This window comes from Mchenga conophoros, linkage group LG3 (assembly GCF_057382185.1).
Source record: "Mchenga conophoros isolate Kocher_MC1m ecotype Shallow Benthic linkage group LG3, M_conophoros_male_GT1.1, whole genome shotgun sequence".
In the NCBI taxonomy this organism is placed as follows: domain Eukaryota; kingdom Metazoa; phylum Chordata; class Actinopteri; order Cichliformes; family Cichlidae; genus Mchenga; species Mchenga conophoros.
In genome coordinates this window covers 40,654,726-40,676,569 of record NC_140528.1, presented here as the reverse complement: position 1 = coordinate 40,676,569, position 21,844 = coordinate 40,654,726, and the positions used below count along the sequence as shown (strand labels likewise).

At 41.6% G+C, this 21,844-nt stretch overlaps 1 pseudogene; it reads right to left on the bottom strand.

Annotated features, from left to right (window-relative positions):
• Positions 1-21,844, bottom strand: part of LOC146578653 (uncharacterized) — a 563,460-nt pseudogene that overhangs the window by 540,513 nt on the left and 1,103 nt on the right.

Genomic DNA, 21,844 nt, shown 5'->3' with positions numbered 1-21,844 from the left:
CTGATTCACTTTTATTAAAGCTTCACTTTACTATTTACAGATAAACATCATGTGGAGTTAGTGTAAATCATTTGAAACACATCATATCAAATGAATTCAATCAGTTTTATCATCTGAAGAACCAGAAGCTCTCAAACTTTATCTGAAACAATATCAAGAAGAAAATCACCTCAGTCACAAAGAGGAAATGTACTCAGTTACTCTCCTGTACTCTAATTACAGTCATGTGATTTCCAGGAAGTGCTGCAGAAGCTGCAGGTGCTCTCTCTCCCTGCAGACTATTTGCTGCTGCTCATCTTTTCCGTTTTTTTCTCTGTTTGTGTTTCTGCTGCTTCTTTGTCCTCACTGTAAACAGTTGTACTGAGAGACTCCTGCACTGATGTTTCATAGGAAAGTCCAAACAGCCTCACTGGCTCTCTGTCTCGTTCATCACAGTTCTAAACACATATTTAAGTGAATATAATCTTCACCCTCAGTTAAAATGACTTTTATTAAGAACAGCACATCCTCAGTATTACTATAAAATAATTATTGATGTTCTGATGATCCATGTTAGTATTTAAAGTCACACTTCTCTCTCTAGTGGCCATATATAAACCACGTGTGAGGATAGGGTCCATTCTCCTCTACTTGTCCTTAACAGGGTCCTAGTGGACAACAGGTCAGCAGGACTAACACAGAGAGACAGATATCCATGTGCACTTAAACTTATGGGCAATTTAAAATCACCAATTAACCCAAATAACTGTTTTGGACTGTGGGAGACAGTCAGACCTGACCCATGCAAACACAGGGTGAACACTCCACACAGAAAGGCCCCAGTGAGATGGTGGAATCGATCCCAAAAGCCACTGTGTTGCCCTGGGAGGATGGTGTTCATGTAAAATTAGAATCATAGTGTTCCAGTCAGTCATCAGTGTGTCTCTGCACAGCTGTAATTAAAATGTTTTCCATACGTCATCCATCTGTGCTTGGTGCCAAGGCTGAGATAAACGAGGAGTTTTCTCATAAAGAGGAAGAAACAGTACTCCAAGAACAGACAAAGCCCAGCAGAAACCTTGAAGAGGAGCCTCGCCTGCCCCCACCCCGGAAGACCTTCAGAAAGGAGAGACATCTGAGGCAAGAAGAGGGGTCCCTATTTGCCTCCAACTCTCTCAACAACACCAACGACCAGGACCAGGGACCACGATCTTCCCCAGTCCCCCAAACCCCTGACAGGCCATCACCCTCCTCCCCCTCCCTTTCTCCTCCCTTTCTCCCTCCTCCCCACACCTGAAATTCACTGAGGAGATGATGGAGCAGGACAATGCTGGGCTCAGATCTACCTCCCGGCCCAATCCCTTTTTGTCCCCCATAAACCCCCCACCAGAGCAGCCAAAGGTTCGCCATCGAGCCCCACCCTCAACAGAGCAATCGAAGTCACATTGCCCAGCCTCGCCCCCCTTAGTTCCTCCTTACCACCTTCATGCTCTGTCTCCGCAGTCTGATGTGTGATGTGTGGAGGGTCCGGGCTGCGAGGATTATGGCAGTGGTGACTTTTCCCAGGAGAAGCTGGGACCCTGTTTACTAGAAGGTTTTAAAATCTCTGTACTCTTAGGTGACAGAAGGAGACATGTGGCCTGGTCAAAACACAGAGAGCTGCACTCTAAAAGATCTTTAAACATAGTAAACATACCTTGTGTGCCACAGACTGCTCCCAAACACGAGGGGACAAGTAATGCCTCTAAAACACTTAAGTTGGCTTTATTAAACATTAGATCTTTAGCTGGGAAAACATTTTTAATTAATGATTTAATCACTGAGCACAGGCTTGATTTTATGTTTTTAACTGAAACTTGGTTGGACCAAAGTAACAGTGGAGCTGTTCTCATCGAGACGACCCCTCCTAACTACAGTTTTATCAGTGAGGCCAGGGTGAGCAGGAGAGGAGGAGGGGTCGCTGTCTTATTTAATGAATCATTTCAATGTAAGCAGCTATCTCCTGGAAGTTTTCAGTCTTTTGAATATGTGGCTTTACAGCTGAAGGCCCCATCCAAGGTTGTTTCTTAATGTTTACAGGCCTCCCAAATACTGCACAGACTTTTTTAATGACCTCAGTGAACTGCTGTCTGTGATCTGTGTTAATTTTGACTGTGTAATTATTGTTGGGGATTTTAACATCCATGTGGACAACCCTCAGGACAAAGGGACTAAAGACCTGAGTAACACTCTGGGCAACTTTGGGCTGACTCAGCATGTAACAGAGGCCACACATAATAGAGGACACACTCTTGACCTACTGATCTCCAAGAGCCTGAGCATTTCAAACATTACTGTGTCTGATGTGGGCCTGTCTGATCATTACTGTGTTTTCTTTGAAAGTAAAATTTCAGTAAAATATATCAACAGCAGTGATCACAAAACGGTGTTGATAGGTTTGTAGCTTGAACCTATTCGCTGGAACGTTGAAGGCAATATAATTACACAGCAAGCAAGACACGAAGTAGGCAAAGTTCTTCTTGTTACTCATGCATGAGGGAGACCTGCCTGGAGCCAAGTGTCGTTCCACCACTTGACCTCCGTCAGACTCTCAGCCAGGTTCCTCATAGCACTCCTCTTATTGTGGTTACATGAATATGCATAGGGTCATTAACACATGACGTCTACATACACACAAAGAGTGTGTGTGTGTGTGTGTGTGTGTGTGTGTGTGTGTGTGTGTGTGTGTGTGTGTGTGTGTGTGTGTGTGTGTGAGGAAGTCCAGCAGTTCATCACAGATTATAAAGAACAACAAAATAAACTACCACAGCTATGCAGATGACACACAAATATATATCACAATGTCACCGGAAGACCGAGGCCCTGTACAGGCTCTTGGTAAATGCATTGAGGAAATTAATGACTGGTTGTGCCACAATTTTCTCCAACTAAACAAAAACAAAACTGAAGTAATAGTCTTTGGCGCCAAAGAGAAACGATTACAGGTCACCAGAGAACTTCAATCTATACATCTAAAAACCACAAACCAGGCGAGAAATTTGGGTGTAGTGATGGATGCAGACCTAAACTTAGAAAAACACATTAAGACAATAACAAAGTCTGCTTACTATCACCTCAAGAATATATCAAGGATAAAAGATCTGATGTCTCAACAGGACCTGGAAAAACTAGTCCATGCATTCATCTTTAGTAGGCTTGATTACTGTAACAGCATCTTTACAGGTCTACCTAAAAAATCAGTCAGACAACTACAGCTCATTCAGAACTCTGCTGCTCGAGTCCTCACTAAGACCAAAAAAGTGGACCACATCAGTCCAGCTCTGAGGTCCTTACACTGGCTGCCTGTCCGTCAGAGGATAGACTTTAAAGTTCTGATGCTGGCCTATAAAGCTCTGAATGGTTTAGGACCAAAATACATCAGTGACCTCCTGACCCAGTATGAACCTTCCAGATCCCTCAGGTCATCTGGATCCGGTCTTTTATCAGTTCCCAGAGTCAGAACCGGACACGGAGAAGCTGCATTCAGCTTTTATGCTCCTTATATCTGGAACAAACTCCCAGAAAGCCTCAGATCAGCTGAAACACTCAGTTTATTTAAATCCAGGTTGAAGACTCACCTGTTCTCAGCTGGATTTGAATAAAACACCAAATCTACACTTTTAAGTATAAATTTCAAAACTTAAATTTTAACTACTGATTTTATCTACTGTTTTTTTAATAAATTTTAAATCATGCTTTTTTATTTGTTTTTGTTTTTAATGTCTCTGTAAAGCACTTTGAATCACCTTGTTGTTGAATTGTGCTATATAAATAAACTTGCCTTGCCTTGCCTTACTTGGCCAAAGATCCAGGACCATGAATCATCATTATTTGTACATAATATGTTTTATAATTTGTAGATTTCTGTCTTTTAAATTCACTGTTCATGATATCTAAGAAATCTATCAAGATGAAGAGAAGAGTGTTTTGGAATTTTTCCATTAAATAAAGCCTGCAGACGAGCGGTGAGCATTAGCTAACATTCTTTAATCAAAAAACAAAGATCAGACAACCAAGCTTGTGGAGAGCCTGCATGATCTCGGGGCAAACGGTCAGCAGTCGCCCGAGTCTAGCATGGCTCTCAGTTAAATACCTTCTTCAGGAACAAAAGGCAGTACACAGCTGTTTCACACCTTAAGGTTCACACTCCCTTGCTACCTCCCAGAGTCCTCAAAGAGACAAAAGACTCTTCCTGTGGAGTTGTCTGCTTCCCCCAACTTCTTTACTACACCCCCACCATTTGTCTTACTGTATGAGTGTGAGACTTCTTAAAATCCAGTGGCACAAAGGCATTATAGGATAGAATAAATTGATTAATACATAAATAAAAGAAATTCCTATACAATTGATAGAGAAGTGTTTGACTTTTTAACTTCATCATGACAAAATAAGTCTGCTACAGTTGATGTAACCCAACACTGACCAACCACTGTGCACCAGTATGGGCTCTTTATCCCATTACAAACTACCAAGTATTTTCATGCAAAATTTGAATAAGATGAAGTTAGTATACTAAGTTTGTTTTGCAGAATGTTTCACTCCATGAAAGTAATTGATTGAACTACAAAGTTTGTAATCATGTTTCCTGTTGTTTGAACTGTGTGTGTGTTTGTGTTCAGACTTTAAACCAGAGCCAGACGTCGTCTACTCTTCACTGAAGTAGTCCACCAGTCCAACCATTGACATCCAGCTGCTGGTCTCTAACTGGACCCCCAGCACCTCAGACCAGAGCACATCCAGCGGCTTTTCTATTTATTTTTGTCTTTAATTATGTAATTTAAAAAAAACACAGGAGTTATTCTTAAGTACTTAAAACCAACCATGATAATTAAAGTATGTTAATATGTTTTATGGGCACAGTATCTTCACTGTTATTAATACTTAATCTATGCATCCGGCACTTTGTTCTTGTTCCCATGTCAGTGATTTAGTTTCACTGTTGGATTAATAAACTTTTGTTCTCACTTGTTTTTCTCATGTGATTCTTTGGGTTTCACCAAAGTCTCAGATGTAATAATAAGAATTGTGTTGGTCAATTGATACAAAACTCTTCAGTGCAAAAATTATAATTAAAACCCAAAAACAGGAACTTGTCAGTGAATGGCACAAAAAACAAGCTTCAGAGGGGAATAAAGTATGAGTAAGACTATATGAGTAAGATTTAGAAACGAGTGAGGACCAGAATTCTTCTCTTGATGTATCATACTAAAAGTGCAATCCTGTCATCTATTCACCAGGATAAAATGTCACACTTATAAAGAAACAAGAGTTGGAATCAAAAACAAAAAGTTTAAAGAATTTTAATTTGTTCTATCCTTTTGCAGGAGCAGCTGTGTATGTATAAATATGGAAGATGAATGTTGTCTGTGTGAAACAAAGGAAACAAAACATTTAAAAAAATGCAGATTAGATTAATTATTTTAACTTGACATGAAATTAGCCTGACTTACTTTATGCCTCTGGCCCTACTGAGCCTCTGATTCACTCCTGGTGCCTGAACCAACAAGTTAACCAGTTAATAACCTAAATATAACCCAGTGAGTGGCAGGCAGGCCAAAACTTTACAGAATTCTCTACTTTAAAAATAGTGGTTTGTGCCATTTTTCCATCTTATTCTGAAATAAAAGAAAAAAAAGAAGGTTTAAAGTCTTGACCTCAGTGATCTTATAGTTCATTCTGACCATGATTGTGTGAAATGTCTTAATGTCTTTACTACCTTACTCAGCAAGAAACCATACAGAAGGAGCTGATAAGACAAAAAAAAATCAATTTTATTTACTGATTGTTTCATTTTAAGCACAATTGAACAAAATAATATTTTGCTTTCCTAGAATTAATATTAAAATTAACTAAATAAAAATAATAATAAAAATGAAATAAAAGAAGAGGATTGAATGAATGTTGTGGTGATCAGCAGGAAAGTACAGCAGAAAGTAATTTTGACTGTTCACAATAAATATGTTCATTCGTAATAAACTGTGGAAGCGTCATTGACGATCTGCTTATATCCATGTGGTAATAAAACTATAACACCTCCCTCTAATGGCCACATGTAAAACTTGTGTGATTACGTGAAAGTTTTAAAGTTGCAGAGAATTGTTTCTCCTCTGATGAAGAGCCATTCAGAGGCTCGTTAGAGAGTTTGGTTTCAGTTATATCATTCTTGTGAACGGACCTGCTGACTATTAAAACTAGAAGATTTTCATTATTAATCTTTAAAACTGAGTGACAGATTCTTCTGAAATGTCAATATTTAGTCGTTCACATCACATAGAACACGTTTAATCTGTTAGAGATTTTGATATAAGAGTGAAATTATTTAAAGCCAATTCATAACGGTTTTTATTCATTTATTTAAACTTTAAACAATTTAAAGTTCAGCCATTTAAAGTTCAGCCATAAACTGTTCAGACTGCTTCCATCAGGAAGGAGGTTCTGCAGCATCCGGTCCCGTACCAGCAGACTGAGAGACAGCTTCTTCCATCAGGCCATCAGACTGCTGAACACGTCATAGACACCTCAGCTTCACTACTGGAACTTCAACATTATGCACTCCACACTGTATATAAATGCCACTTGTTTTGCACATATTCAACTCTGTATATTTTATATATTTTATTATTATTATTATTATTTTATTTTATTTTATTTTTTTACTATTTAATTTGTAAAAATGTGTATACACACACACACACACACACACACACACACACACACGTAGGAAAATATTTAGTATACACATCCAGAAATGCATACACTATTATATATTGTACATATATTTATTAGTTTCAGGTTGGCCATTCTTGTATTTTGCTCGTTTGTGTTGTTGTGTTTGCACATCTCTGTTGCTTGTGGGGCTCGCACACAAGAATTTCACTCGCATGTGCTGTGCCAGTGTGCCTGCACATGTGATGTGACAATAAAAAGTGATTTGATTTGATTTGAAGTTCCCTAAATTTTAAGTGAAATGTCTTTTTGCCGAATTATATCATGTAATGTTTTACTTGAACCTCATGGTGGCAGTGTTGCTCACTGTTAGGTTACTTGGAAGACAGTGCATCACAGACATCATGTGTTTAAACATTAGGGTGCATTTACTGCAGAATCAATGTACTTTAGTGTACTTTAATCTTCATCAGTGTTGGATCACATTATATTGGACATTATTAGTTTCGTCGACTGAGAAAATTGTCGGGCGGTGGAAGGAATACTTCGAGGACCTCCTTAATTCCACTGACACGTCTTCCGAGGAGGAAGCAGAGTCTGGGGATGAGGGGAATGACCCGCCAATTTCCGGGGGCGAGGTCACTGAGGCAGTTAAACAACTCCTTGGTGGCAGAGCCCCTGGTGTTGATGAGGTCCGCCCCGAGTTCCTGAAGGCTCTGGACGTTGTAGGGCTGTCCTGGTTGACACGCCTCTGCAATGTTGCGTGGAGATCAGGGGCGGTACCTGTGGACTGGCAGACCGGGGTGGTGGTCCCCATCTTTAAGAAGGGGGACCGGAGGGTGTGTTCCAACTACAGGGGGATCACACTCCTCAGCCTCCCTGGGAAAGTCTATGCCAGGGTGCTGGAAAGGAGAGTTCGTCCGCTAGTCGAACCTCAGATACAGGAGGAACAATGCGGTTTTCGTCCTGGTCGCGGAACACTGGACCAGCTCTTTATCCTCTCAAGGATACTTGAGGGTGCATGGGAGTTTGCCCAACCAGTCTACATGTGTTTTGTGGACTTGGAGAAGGCATTCGACCTCCCACAGGACACTTCGGGGTGTCCTGTGGGAGGTGTTGTGGAAGTATGGGGTGTCTGGCCCATTGCTACGGGCCATTCGATCCCTATACAACCGTTGCAAGAGCTTGGTTCGCATTGCTGGCAATAAGTCGGACTCGTTCCCGGTGGGTGATGGGCTCCGCCAGGGCTGCCCTTTGTCTCCGGTTCTGTTCATAATTTTTTTTGGACAGAATTTCTAGGCGCAGCCAAGTGGCGGAGGGCTTTCACTTTGGTGGCCTCAGAATCTCATCTCTGATTTTTGCAGATGATGTGGTTCTGTTGGCTTCATCGGGTGAGGGCCTCCAGCTCGCACTGGAACGGTTCGCAGCCGAGTATGAAGCAGCGGGAATGAGGATCAGCACCTCCAAATCTGAGGCCATGGTTCTCAGCCGGAAAAGGGTGGAGTGCCCACTCCGGGTCGGGGATGAGTTCCTGCCCCAAGTGGAGGAGTTCAAGTATCTCGGGGTCTTGTTCGCGAGTGATGGGAGAAGAGAGCCGGAGATCGACAGACGGATTGGGGCTGCAGCTGCAGTAATGCGGACGCTGCACCGGTCCGTCGTGGTGAAGAGGGAGCTGAGTGTAAAAGCGAAGCTCTCAATTTACCGGTCGATCTACGTCCCTACCCTCACCTATGGCCACGAGCTGTGGGTAGTGACCGAACGAACGAGATCGCGGATACAAGCGGCAGAAGTGAGCTTCCTCCGAAGGGTGGCTGGCCTCTCCCTTAGAGATAGGGTGAGAAGTTCGGTCATCCGGGAGGGGCTCAGAGTAGAGCAGCTGCTGCTCCACATCGAAAGGAGCCAGCTGAGGTGGTTCGGGCATCTGACAAGGATGCCCCCTGGGCGCCTCCTGGGTGAGGTGTTCCAGGCATGTCCCACTGGGAGGAGGAGGGCAGACCCAGGACACGCTGGAGAGATTATATCTCTCGGCTGGCCTGGGAACGCCTTGGTATTCCCCCGGATAAGCTGGAGGAGGTGGCTGGGGAGAGGGAGGTCTGGGCCATGCAGTGCTGCAACTTTTAAGCAAGCATTAAAACTCAGTGGCTGCACATTAACAGCAAAGAACAGTCTGCAGTCTGCAAAAAGAAAGCAATTTTTACTTCTGACTCTGATTATTAAATATGTTTACTGTACTGTACAGCTGATCATTCATTATTATCAGGATGTCCAAAAAACTCACTCAAAAGCCTTCAGCTAATCCAAAATGCTGCAGCAAGAGTACTGACAGGGACTAGAAAGAGAGAGCATATTTCTCCTGTTTTGGCTTCCCTTCATTGGCTTCCTGTTAAATCCAGAAATGAATTCAAAATCCTGCTCCTCACATACAAGGTCTTAAATAATTGTCAGGGTTCCTGGGTCGTTGACCCAGTGTTTTCTGTTTTGTCATGTTCAGTTTATTTTCACATCTGTTTTCCGTGCCAGCATACTGCCTGCGTATTGTGTTCCAGTTATTTCCATGTATCATTAGTCAGACTAAGTTCAGCTGCGTACTCAACGGTTTCTAATCATTCATCACCCAGCGTGTATTTAAGTCCTCAGTTCCATCCGATCGGTGTCGTGTCATTGATGATGATGTTGTTCCTGTCGTGTGTTCAGTCCAGTCAGCCAGCCATCCATCCTATCATCTGTTGTCTACTTATTCAATAAACCTCGTTCTGCACCAAGAGTCCTGCATGTGGGTCATCCCTTCCTCGCCACCGCACACAACGCCTGAAAATAATCAGGCCCCATCTTATCTTAATGACCTTGTAGTACCATATCACCCTATTAGAGCACTTCGCTCTCGCTCTGCAGGCCTACTTGTTGTTCCTAGAGTATTTAAAAGTAGAATGGGAGGGAGAGCCTTCAGTTTTCAGGCCCCTTTTCTGTGGAACCAGCTTCCAGTTTGGATTCGGGAGACAGACACTATCTCTACTTTTAAGATTAGGCTTAAAACTTTCCTTTTTGCTAAAGCATATAGTTAGGGCTGGACCAGGTGACCCTGAATCCTCCCTTAGTTATGCTGCAATAGACGTAGGCTGCCGGGGATTCCCATGATGCATTGAGTTTTTCCTTTCCAGTCACCTTTCTCACTCACTATGTGTTAATAGACCTCTCTGCATTGAATCATATCTGTTATTAACCTCTGTCTCTCTTCCACAGCATGTCTTTTATCCTGTCTTCCTTCTCTCACCCCACGGCAGATGCCCGCCCCTCCCTGAGCCTGGTTCTGCCAGAGGTTTCTTCCTGTTAAAAGGGAGTTTTTCCTTCCCACTATTGCCAAAGTGCTTGCTCATAGGGGGTCATATGATTGTTGGGTTTTTCTCTGTATCTATGAAGCACCTTGAGGCAACTTTTGTTGTGATTTGGCGCTATATAAATAAAATTGAATTGAATTGAAATTGAATCAGGATGTCCATACATGTTAAAAATTAGTCTGATCATCATATTTATGACCACATGTCACACAGTGGAAATTTGTGTTTTTATGTTTTATCAATCTGTGTATTGGTACATAGTGTTGATTTTATGATATTTATTTTGTGATATTTATATTGCATGTTTGTTTATTTATATTTATACGGCATGGTTTTATCCTCATATTTATATTATGTGTGTTAATGTTGTACCATGTTCCTTTAATCCACTGTGGACTAAACAGACAATTGTAGCCACCTGTGAGGTGGGGGCGTTCCCCAAGGTGGCCTATCAGCCGCCAGGTTGACCTGTTAAAGGGGATAGCGAGCGCAGAGACAAAGAGAGGAGTGACACACGAAAGGTGAGCAGGAGAAAAAGGAACGCGTGCAAGGCCGCACGTGTGTTGAAGGAACTGCTGCCTGACTGTGGGGTGCTGTTCGGCGATCCAGTCCCAACGGCAGGAACAGCAACAGTGGGTGGCGATGGCCGCAATTCACAACAGGGCATGGATGCCCTTCTGCCTGCATCTGACGGTGAGACGAGGGATGCCGTGTTCAGGTGTGGAGTGGGGCGGGACTGTGCGGCGACGCACTGTCAGGAGGAGACAGGTCTGCGATAGGAGCCTCCTCCCTGGTCTGCTGCTGGCGTGTTTTACCATCCCGGAAGAGAAGTTCCTCTCCTGTCTCTTTCATACAAGGACCACTCGCCCATGTGTGGCTGGACTGTGGGATTATGGGACTGTGGGAGGGTAATTTTAGCATATGGAAAACATGTTTTAGCCTTGTTTTAATAGTGCATAGTTATTTCTGCCGGCAGGGTTTTTAGCGGGTTGCAACACTATTTTTATTGTATACGGGGAATTTTATCTTGTATTTGTGACTGTTTTTTTTATTTTATGGAAATAAATGGTGTTTGAAGCCAGCTTAGTTTCTGTGCCCTGAGCGCTGACCCGCTCACTCCCCTTTCGCTTGTATGTATAAAGAGGTGGTGGTGAAGATTTAGGTCCACCAGTCTTAGCGGCATATTTAAGTAAATATATTTTTTAATAACGCGTTGAATAAAATACTGACATTTTATTAGGAACTGCACATGATCAGCTCGTTTATTCCTCAGAACAAACTGAGGAAGCATCACTGATGAGCTGCTTGTATTCATTAAAGTGTTTAAAGTCCAACATCTCCCTCTAGTGGTCATATATAAACCATGTGTGAGGATGGTGTTCATGTAAAATGTGAATCATAGTGTTCCAGTCAGTCATCAGTGTGTCTCTGCACAGCTGTAATTAAAATGTGTTCAGAGGGCCTCAGTGTCTGAATGGTTCCAGTTCAGCTCCATAACAGCAGCGTCCCTGGTTTAATTCCTGTGTTTCAGCTCATATCTGCCTCTCTCACTGAGGGGGACGTCCACTACATGGACATGGATTTGTTCATCAACCAAAATACAGATCACTGAGAGCAGAGGATAGATTGGATAGACGTTAGATCCTCTTTAACGTTTGTGAATAAACTGTGAAGTTTCACTGAGTACAATGTGCTTTATTGATCCTCATATAAAACTTATTACTTTTTTTATAATACATGGGCATTGCAATGTGACATATTTAAGAATAGATTCTTTAATGAAACGGATATTCAGCACTACTTCCGGGGCATCAGTTGTACCACCGTGTCTGTACTAAGAAAGAAACAGGACATCTTCAAAAGAAGACGGAGGACTTTACTAGGTGTGACGGTGACAGAAATATATACATGTGTTTTTTATAATGTTATCACATGTAGTGAGACACCCACAGTCTTTGTACTTATAGATAAACCACAGACTCAGAGGAAGAGGGCGGGCTTTACTTGGTGTCAGTGACAGAAATGAAAAAAAGCTCAAATGAGTGAGAAGGACGATGAAGGAAACATCTGTGCTGTGTCTGCTCTGTAAGTAGAATCTCTGTGTTTGTTTGAATTCTTGTACTTTGACTGTCTGCTCTCCTGATAACTGATGATGGAGGAGAAGACATGAAAAACAAATCAGGCTGAATTCAAGTTCAAACACCACGAGGACCAACTGCAGGTCTGAACTGACTCTTTATCTTTGCTCAGGAGTCGAGGAAACACAGCAGGCAGTGAAAAGATCAAATCATTCACTCATTATATCAACACAGCTGCACAGTGGACACATGACTTTACTCTGGTATTTTTTAAGCTAATATATTGTGTATATTCACAGTGTAGTCACGTGAACATATATATTTTTATTATTAATATATTCATATAATTTTGTTAACTTTCAGAGCTGCTATTTAAAAATGCCAAACTAGAGGCAGAAGAAAAAATTGTGAGATTTTCAATAGTTGCTTTTCAGCATCTGCTGTTGAAATGATTGTAGTATTAGAGGCATCATAACGGTCCAGTTGTTAGTGCTGTTTGTGTTGAGTTGTTCTTTATGTTCACCTAAAATCAACCTGAGTGTCATTTCTCTTTAGTTCTGATCTCACTGCTGAGCTGCACAACAAACCAAGGTCAGTAACCTTCTTCTGTCACCTGATTAATGCTCACTGATTTGACCTGATCTGGTTCAAGTAGTGATAATGTCATATGTCAGCACTCGAGATGTGATGCAGAGGCAAGTTGAACTGAAGGCTTTTTATCAGCACTTTATTGAGCTGATAAAAAACAGATTTTGACAAAAGCAAACAGTGATCATCAGTTTTTCATTTTAACCCTCACAGCTCGTCTGACTGTGAGTCCCAGCAGCTCTCAGTTCTTTGAAGGAGACTTTGTGTCTCTGAGCTGTGAGGAGGACGACAGCTCTGCTGGATGGACTCTGAGGAGAAACACAAATGCAAGACAGAGGACTCAATGTGGAGATGGGTGGGGAAAACCAGCTGGTTTGACCTGTAACATCACTGTTTTTCCATGGGACAGTGGCGTTTATTGGTGTGAGTCCAGAGAGGGTCCCATCAGTAACATGGTTAACCTGACAGTCACTGGTAAGCTGAGTGTGTGGAGTTAGTGTTGATGAAGCTGTGTGTAAATGGATGAAATGCTGTAGTTTGTCTCTGTGTTGAGGTGGATCAGTGATCCTGCAGAGTCCTGTCCTCCCTGTGATGGAGGGAGATGACGTCACTCTGCTCTGTAAAACAAAGACCACTCCCTCCAACCTCCCAGCTGCTTTCTATAAAGATGGCTCCCTCATCAGGAAGCAGCCTACAGGTCACATGACCATCCAGCATGTTTCCAGGTCTGATGAAGGCCTCTACAAGTGTGACATCAGCGGTCATGGAGAGTCTCCATCCAGCTGGATCACTGTCACAGGTGACACACTCACCTGTCTGTGTTTCTGCAGCTTTCAACATTCACAATGTGACGACAACTTAATGACTGTGTTTGCTTTATTTTAGGGGAACACACCACCACACCTCCACCTACATCCACACCTCCACCTACATCCACACCTCCTCCATCACTCTCTCCTGCGGTTCTCTCTGTGTCGTCATTTGTTGGATCATTCTGTTTTGTGGTTCTACTGGTGTTACTGGTTCTGCTGGTGAGACGATATGTTCACAGGAAACTCGAAGGTGAGACTCAGCGTTGTTCATTTTAAAAACAGGAAGGATCATGTAGACATCATTTGGAGTTAAAGATCATTTTAAATTCCTTCTCAGCGTCTTTACTTAAATTCTTAGCCTGACTTTAATAAAGTTAATTTTGTAGTTTCTGTGACATCCTAATGTGTTGAAACTTCACCCTGATGATGAACGCTTACAGCTCTGTGAGTGTGGTTGGTCACTTATGCCTGTATTTCCTATATTTAATGCATCAAAAACATTTCCCGGCTTCTCTGCTCTCTCTGTTCCTCCTGATGAACGCAAAACTGAATTTAACAACCAAAATCATATTTTTTTAGTCTTTCTCCTAAAACACCCGGTAAACGTTACTTTCAAACTGAACAAAATTAATTTGTTAATGTTTTTTGTCTTTAGCAAAATTTTGTGTGAGTCACAGCAACCTGCAGTGTGTTTTCATGATAATGAAGAATCAACATCACCTCTTCATAACACCAGCTACATATACTCAGAAGCACAAGACACTTCTCTTTTGGCTAATAATAGTGTTCATGCTGTGAGAACATGTTTGCTTTGAGCTTTGTGGTGAAGCGCGTCAGTGTGGAAATAATGGCAGCTTCGTGGTTGTGCACCTTTCTTGTTCTTAGAGACACCTCGCTTTTCTGTGTGCTTGTTGGCAAAAAAAAGAAGAAAAACTGTAAAAAGGTGCATAAAAGTAATTAATATTAAATAATAAAACTTATTTATGTGGCTGTATTGCAATAATATCACAACGCTGTTGCAGTTGTACCTGCAATAATTTTAATGTGTTTTATTCTACAGAGAGTGAACCAGCTGCTTTTGATCTGTCACAGAGAACTGAATATGTCAGTTATTGACTAAAAACCATCAGAACGTGGTCCAGGTACAGCTGCTTTTTATCTTTCACTTTGGACGGAGAAAAGCTATCTGCTCACCTTGTTTCCATTCACCATGCTAAGCTAAGCTAACCGCATCAGGACTTGTGAAACAGACTTCTCATCACTGTCACACAAAAAAAATCTTTTGCGTTAGTACCGACTCAGATCGACTCAACATGATTTGATTTGGATCAAGTAATTTTTTCATTATAGTCTAGTACCATAGACTATAATGGTACTAGACTCACATTATAGTCTAATGTGAGTGGTCATCGCAACAAAGGTGGGTGACAAGGCCATAATAGACCTGCTGCTCGGTCTGTGGCTCTTCGTCAGACTTGGGGACCACAGCGTTGTTTTTTCTTTGCTATTTCAATTTCTGGGTTTCACAAATGGTGTGACGCTCTCAAGACTCATCGAGGGACGGCACTGACAGTCCAATCGGTGGCATGCAGTTTGTTGACATGATATTTTCAGATGGCCTTGGATAGTATCACAGTGCAGTAGATACTAAAAAAGTACCGGATACCAGTTACTATGACCTAATGGAAAACCCTGACAGCTGTGGCGAGCTAACCTGAGTAGGTACTAATGGAAAAGTATTTCCTGAATAACTGACCTGCTCCTTTAATGAGATATGAGCAGCAGGAAGTGAGGGCAGTTACAGATGTGTGTTCCTCTTTATTCCTCTCAGAATAAAACTAGCTCCTACACTTAGTGTATTTTGTGTCACACTAAATATAATGTTTTTGTGATAATGTTCTAGAAAACGTTTTTGTCTACTTTTTGATAAGTAAGAAACACTTTGGACAGTACAAACAGAACCTGACAGAAGCCAGTTTCTATTGAAATGTAAAGAAGAAGAAAAAATGGTGATAATCTTTGTTTACAGAGGACCTGTTCTGGTGTTTCTTATTTTTTTTTTGTCATATGCCTCATGTTCCTCTTGTGGATGTTTGTATTGAACAAAGTTTCTATTAATGGGTTCAGTGTATATAAATGTAACTGTGAACCTAAAGCTCAGGCTGCAACTCTAAACGAATCCCTAATATGACAGATAAGCTCCAGGGAACAGAGGGAGAACAGACAGGGAATGCAGAGGGAATAAATTCAAAGTAAAAATTCAAGGTAAAAACTGAAGCTGAGAGAAGAAACAAACTAGAAGAAATCATGTGATCAAAGTTAAAGATCAGCACAGATCTGTGAGCTCTAGGTTTGAAGAAGCAGCTAAAGTGTGAACAGAATGGAAGCTCTGTGATTTGTATCGGAGCTGGTTCCCAGTAAAGTCTAAACTGGGACTGTGTGTGATGCAGAGAGATGGAGATTGGAGTTCTTTACTGAACTAAAAAGCTTGTAATCATGTTTCCTGTTGTTCTAACTGTTTGTGTTTGTGTTCAGACTTTAAACCAGAGCCAGATGTCGTCTACTCTTCACTGAAGTAGTACACCAGTCCAACCACTGATGTCCAGCTGCTGGTCTCTAACTGGTCCCCCCAGCACCTCAGACCAGAGGACATTCACATGCTAACAAGACTTCTGTGGGTTTCACAAAGGGAAAACTGGACTTCTGGTTTGGTTCTGGCTAAATGACACATACCTCTATTAACTGAAGAAAACAAAGAATAAAGACTAAACCACAACCTCAGCCTAAATACAACCGGAGCATCAACCTGTGTCTTTAAATCTTCTTTTATTTGTGTTTGAGACTGAAGAGTGTTATCTCTTTGTTTACTCAGTCACCTAGAAACCAACCAGCAGCCACTGGCATGGTGAAAAAGTTTTATAATTTTTCCACTTTTCTGAGTAAATAAATATAATTGCCTGGTAGTAGTTATTTGTATTTTTTCCACCTCTTCAATTAATTTTTAAATATTAATAAACAAGTCAATAAAGAATTCTTTTTACTGATGGTATGAGTTGCAAGATCTTTGGGTTGATATTGTTACAGCATCACCTTGATCACAAACTACGCCATTGTTGATCTAAAACTCATCATAAAATTCAATGAGATAAGATGGGTAAAGGAGAGACATGAAATGATCATGAACAAGCATGTCCAATTCAGCTTTGGAGACAACAGTCCTGACTTTAGCCATATTTCTTAAATGGTAAAAGCTAGAGTGGGTTACAGACTTGATGTGAGCATAAAAAGTCAAATATTGGTCAAAAAATAACCAAAGAGTCTGAGCAGCAGCTTTTACCATGGATGAGAAAGAACCCAGATGTGAACAGTGTTCTTCAATAGTTGACTTTAGTTTCCACAAAGCATTGTTGTTACAGCAGAACAGCTGATGTTTAACAACAGTTTAACCCTTAATTGACCAAGGTTCCAAGATAATTAATTGCTATGAACTGGTGGTAGTGTGGACTTGAGGCAGCCAGGTATCCCAGAATGCATTTCAATTCAATTTTATTTATATAGTGCCAAATCACAACAACAGTTGCCTCAAGGTGTTTTATACTGTAAGGTAGACCCTACAATAATACATCATTTCAATTCACAAGCAACAATGGTGGTGGTGATCTAAACTGTAAGTAAAAGTTTTAAAATTTTTCTGTCACCAACTACACTTTAAATATTGTTTTGATATTGAATGTAGTGGCGTAATCTTCACATGTGTGCTCAGGTTGGCAGCATAGAACGTGTTCGCTAAAGTGCTCCATTCTTTTCGGTAATTTCGTTAGCTCTGCTAACAGTCAGCTGATAGTTCCATATGTTGCATCTGCAGATTCTTATTTTCACCAACGTGTCATGATTCGGCTGTGGCGTGGATCTAGGAACCAAATGCAGGACAGTCAGACGGAGGAATAAACTCAAAGAGGCTGCTTTACTGCAGTTGCAGAAAAATTCCATAAACAATAAACTTGCAATAACAAACCAATACCAATGCTAAATACTGAGAAACCTTGAGAAAAGAGACTAGGGACGAGAAGCATGGAGGGAAACACACACACACACACACAGAGCGTAAGGGTACGAGGCAACAACGAGCACTGGAGGACATACACACAGGCAGGAACATGAGGGAACAGGTGGAAACACAGCTGGAACTAATTTGGCAGGACAAGGCAAGGTAAGCAAAAGAGAATACACTGACATGAGACAAAGACCTTCAAAGTAAACTGAACCCAGGTGCCCAACACACTAAATTTGCAAAAAATAATTTTATTGTGTAATTTATATCTTTGTACAGCACTTTGGCCAACACTTCTGTTGTAATTAAACTTGCTTTATAAATAAATAAACAAAACAGTACAGATAGAAACACATTGGCAGGAAAGACTAGACACAAAAAAACCGAGGGAGCACATAACCCAAAACCTAAGAACTAGAAAATCTTAACCAGAATAACACCAAAATGAAAAGATAATAATAATCAAAACAAAACCACTGAGTCCGAAAACTCAGGACGATAACAGAATGGTTGTCTCTTTCTGTCAGTGGTTCATCATGTGGTTTAACAAGATTAAAGACTCAGCAAAAAAGGTCTCCATCCTCTCCAGCTCCAACAAATACATATATCTCTCAATATTATCTTCAGACAACAATTAAATTATTTTAATTGAAATTCTGCCTGGTCTACTGTCTCTATGTTTCAGTCATATACCGTATTTCCCGGACTACAAAGCGCACCTAAATATTAGCCGCACAAGCTAAAATCAGGGGAAAATCCTGTTTTGTACATACATTAGCCGCACCTGACCAAAAGCCGCAGGTGTTTCAATGTTGACTTATCATATGTAAGAGAATATGCACAAAGGGAATTGTCAGGAAAGAGATGGCTGTTTGGAGACATCACTTTTATTAATATTTTGAAAAACAAGTTATGGGTACATATTTGCACATGTAGTACATAACAGTAGCCTACAGCACACCAGAAAAATAGATTCGGACTACCTTTTAGGCTCAGGTGCAGTGACACAGCTTTAACAAGAAGAAAAGTCAGTCATTCACCACCATCTTTCTCTTCTTCCTGCGCACTAAAACCACCAAAGTCCTCTTCTCCAGTGTCGGATACAAACAGGCTCAGGATGGCTTCGTCATCCACTCTTCTTCTCTCCTTCGTTGTCACTTTCAAAACCAAAGAAATCCTCATTGTCAGTGTCAGAGTCGAACACCCTCAGAAGGGCCGTGGCGGTGTCCTCCTCTCCATCATGCAGCAGTCCAGCCCTTCAAAATCCGTTGGTGATCGTGGATGTTTTCACACTTTTCCACGCTGTCAGAATCCACCGGTGGAGTTGGGCATAACTTGCTTTTTGGGCATAACTTGCAAGTTTATCGCCGCTCATCATCCACGCCTCCCGCTGAATGCGTAGCGCTACTTTGAAGTTTGTTTTTCGCGCTACTTGTACGGCACTACGTTGCCTGGCGGACGGACATGTGACTAACATACCACTCTTGAACCCCGATCCTTCCGCCAGGCAACGTAGTGCCGTACAACAGCGGAACACACAAAACAAATCGTCTTACGATATGACAAAAATCACGGACAATCCATAGAAAAGCCGCACCTGACTAAAAGCCGCAGGGTTCAAAGCTTGTGCAAAAAGTAGCGGCTTATAGCCCGACATTTACGGTAAATAATGAGCCAACATTTTCCTCACGACACAACCAATAAGCTCGACAGAGCCTCAGTTTACCTGCATACATCCTGGTCACCTGTCAGCTGTTTAACACTTCTGCTGATTCAAGAAACACACCCATGTTACCTGGTGACAGTCACAGTTTAACATGGGCAGCTGCTGCTCGATATAATGTAATGTTGGCACGATATTGTGCACAAGATAAGTGAATGCTGTTTGTTTCCAGAGCGCAGAACTGCTGGATTAAAGATGAAAAACAGGATTGAAATGGACGAGACTGATACTGAGAAAACTACAGAGCACTTTATCTTTATCTCTATTATCTGGTGTTCATATGAGTTGGAATTTTTTAACTGTGAATTTTGAGTTAAAACTAATATTAGTTTTAACTGTCTCGAAATATTAAATCATCTGTTTTTTAATAGTTATTCAACTGTATTCTAAGTAACAGCTGTCTGTTAGAATGTTCATGTTAATAAAATAAAAATAAGTAAGGTTAACATATGATTCATGTCAGTTGTTTTTTTATGTTGGTGTTTCGGTCATGTTACGTTTAGCTGTCAAAGGTTTTGTCAAAACTATGAAACACATCACAGACTTCTGGATTTTGGAAGACAATTGGTAATGCTCATGAATGAGGCTAAAGGCAGTAAGCTGCCCTTTATAACAAAACATGTTAATAGCACCTCCACATTTATATTGTAACAGACTGGGTTACAAGTTAGTTGACCGTTGTGTTATCAGTGTTTTGTGTTCAGAATTGCCACTCACTTATGGCATAGTTGATCCACACCGGTAGCAATGTGATTTACTGAGTGTCTTGAATCGGTAATCGGCCTGTCAGATAAGCTACCTATGACAGAGAGTCTTGAGGAGAGCATGTGTGTGTGATTTGGCTGATAGTGTTTGGGGGGTGGATGTTAGAGAGTGTTGTCGTTGGTGTGTGCGGGGAAAAGGAGCACAAGTTCAAACAGGGAGTGACCAGGATGTGAGGTATCTTTTATGATGTTTTAGGCCTTTTTAAGACAGTGGGTGTTGTGTAGATCTTCCAGTGTGCAGAGGGCAGCCGGTGATCTTTTTGGGCTGTGTTAATGATCCATTAGAGTGCTTTCCTCTGAGCCACTGTGCAGCAAGTGTACCAGATGCATATGCAATAGGTTAGAACACTCTCAATGGTGGCTTTGTAGAAGGACACCAGCAGTCTCTGTGTGATGTTCTCCTGTGAATTCTCAGGAAGTACAGTCTCTGTACCTTTTTCAGTAGCTTGGAGGTGAAACTGGATTATAGATGGCATACAGGTGGTGTCATAAACCACCGCCTCTGTTGAAAAATGGTCAACTGACAGCGGACATAGATGGTTTCTTTTACTCCTCTTTCAAACAATCTGTCTTCTCTCCAAAATGTGAACATTGGCATCCTCGAAAGAGTGACCTTTGTCCTTTAGTTGCAGATGGACAGACGAGTCTTATCCTGTGGAGGTGGCTCTTCTATGTTGTGCCATGTTTTTATGAAGTGGCTGCTTGGTCTCTCCAATATAGAGGTCCGAGCATTCCTCGCTACACTGTACACCATACACGACATTGTTAAGTTTGTGTTTTGGAGTTTTGTCTCCTGGGATGAACCACTTTGCCTGAGTGTGTTGCTGGATCTGAAGTAAACTGGGGTGTTGTGCTTGGAGAAGACTCTCCTGAGTTTTTCCGATACACAAGCTACATAGGGGATGACAATGTTGTTGCATTTGTCTTTCTAATCCTCCCTAGTTGGTGTCTGATGTTCTTTTCTGTGAATCTTTGCTGTCTTGATGAAAGCCCAATTAGGATGTTTTAAGAGCGGGCTTTGTGTGTGTGAGCTTTCAGAAGCCCAGGGTTAATAATCAGGACCCTACAAAACCGGGCAGAAAATGTTCCCTATGAGCCTGAAAGGAAAAAGAGGGAACACACACATGTTCCCTTAAAACATGAGGTTATCCCAATTGGGCTTTTAGCAAGTTTCCAAATGCCGTTTGTTATTGTGGAGAAACACCTACTAAAGAGAAGGGCCACCAGGCCAAAGCAAAGGTTTTGACTCAATCAGCGTTAACTTTGTGTTAAAATAAATTCATGAAGACAGCCGAAGGGTCAGGACTGCCAAAATGAATTAAATAAATACATCATTAAAGTTGATAATACTGATGATGTGCCCCTGGACACATCATCAGTGATGTAACCTGGGGTCATTGGGGGTTTCGTGTCTTTCAACAATCAGACCCCCTCTCCCAGGAGACCCAGCCAGGGTTGATCAAGCCCCAGCTTGTTACCTTGTTCTTAACTGAGCAGGTGCTCTTACTATGACTGATCCCACTTCAGATCAAATCCGCTAAAGCCTACAGGACTTGATCGTGTTGCCAGCGATATTGTCCTTGGGCCAGGGCTTTTGGGCAGCAACTTAAAATGTGCTCCAGGGTTCCTCTGTTCTGACAGAGAAGACAGCCTGGTGTCTCTACTTTCCCCCAAGTGAAGAGATTTGATGGACTTGGTAGCACATCATATACTGCGTGAATCAGGAATTTTATCCGCTGGGGTTCTGCTTTCCACAGATCATTCCACGTGACCTTGCACTTGTAACCTTGGGTTGTGTTGCGTGGTTGA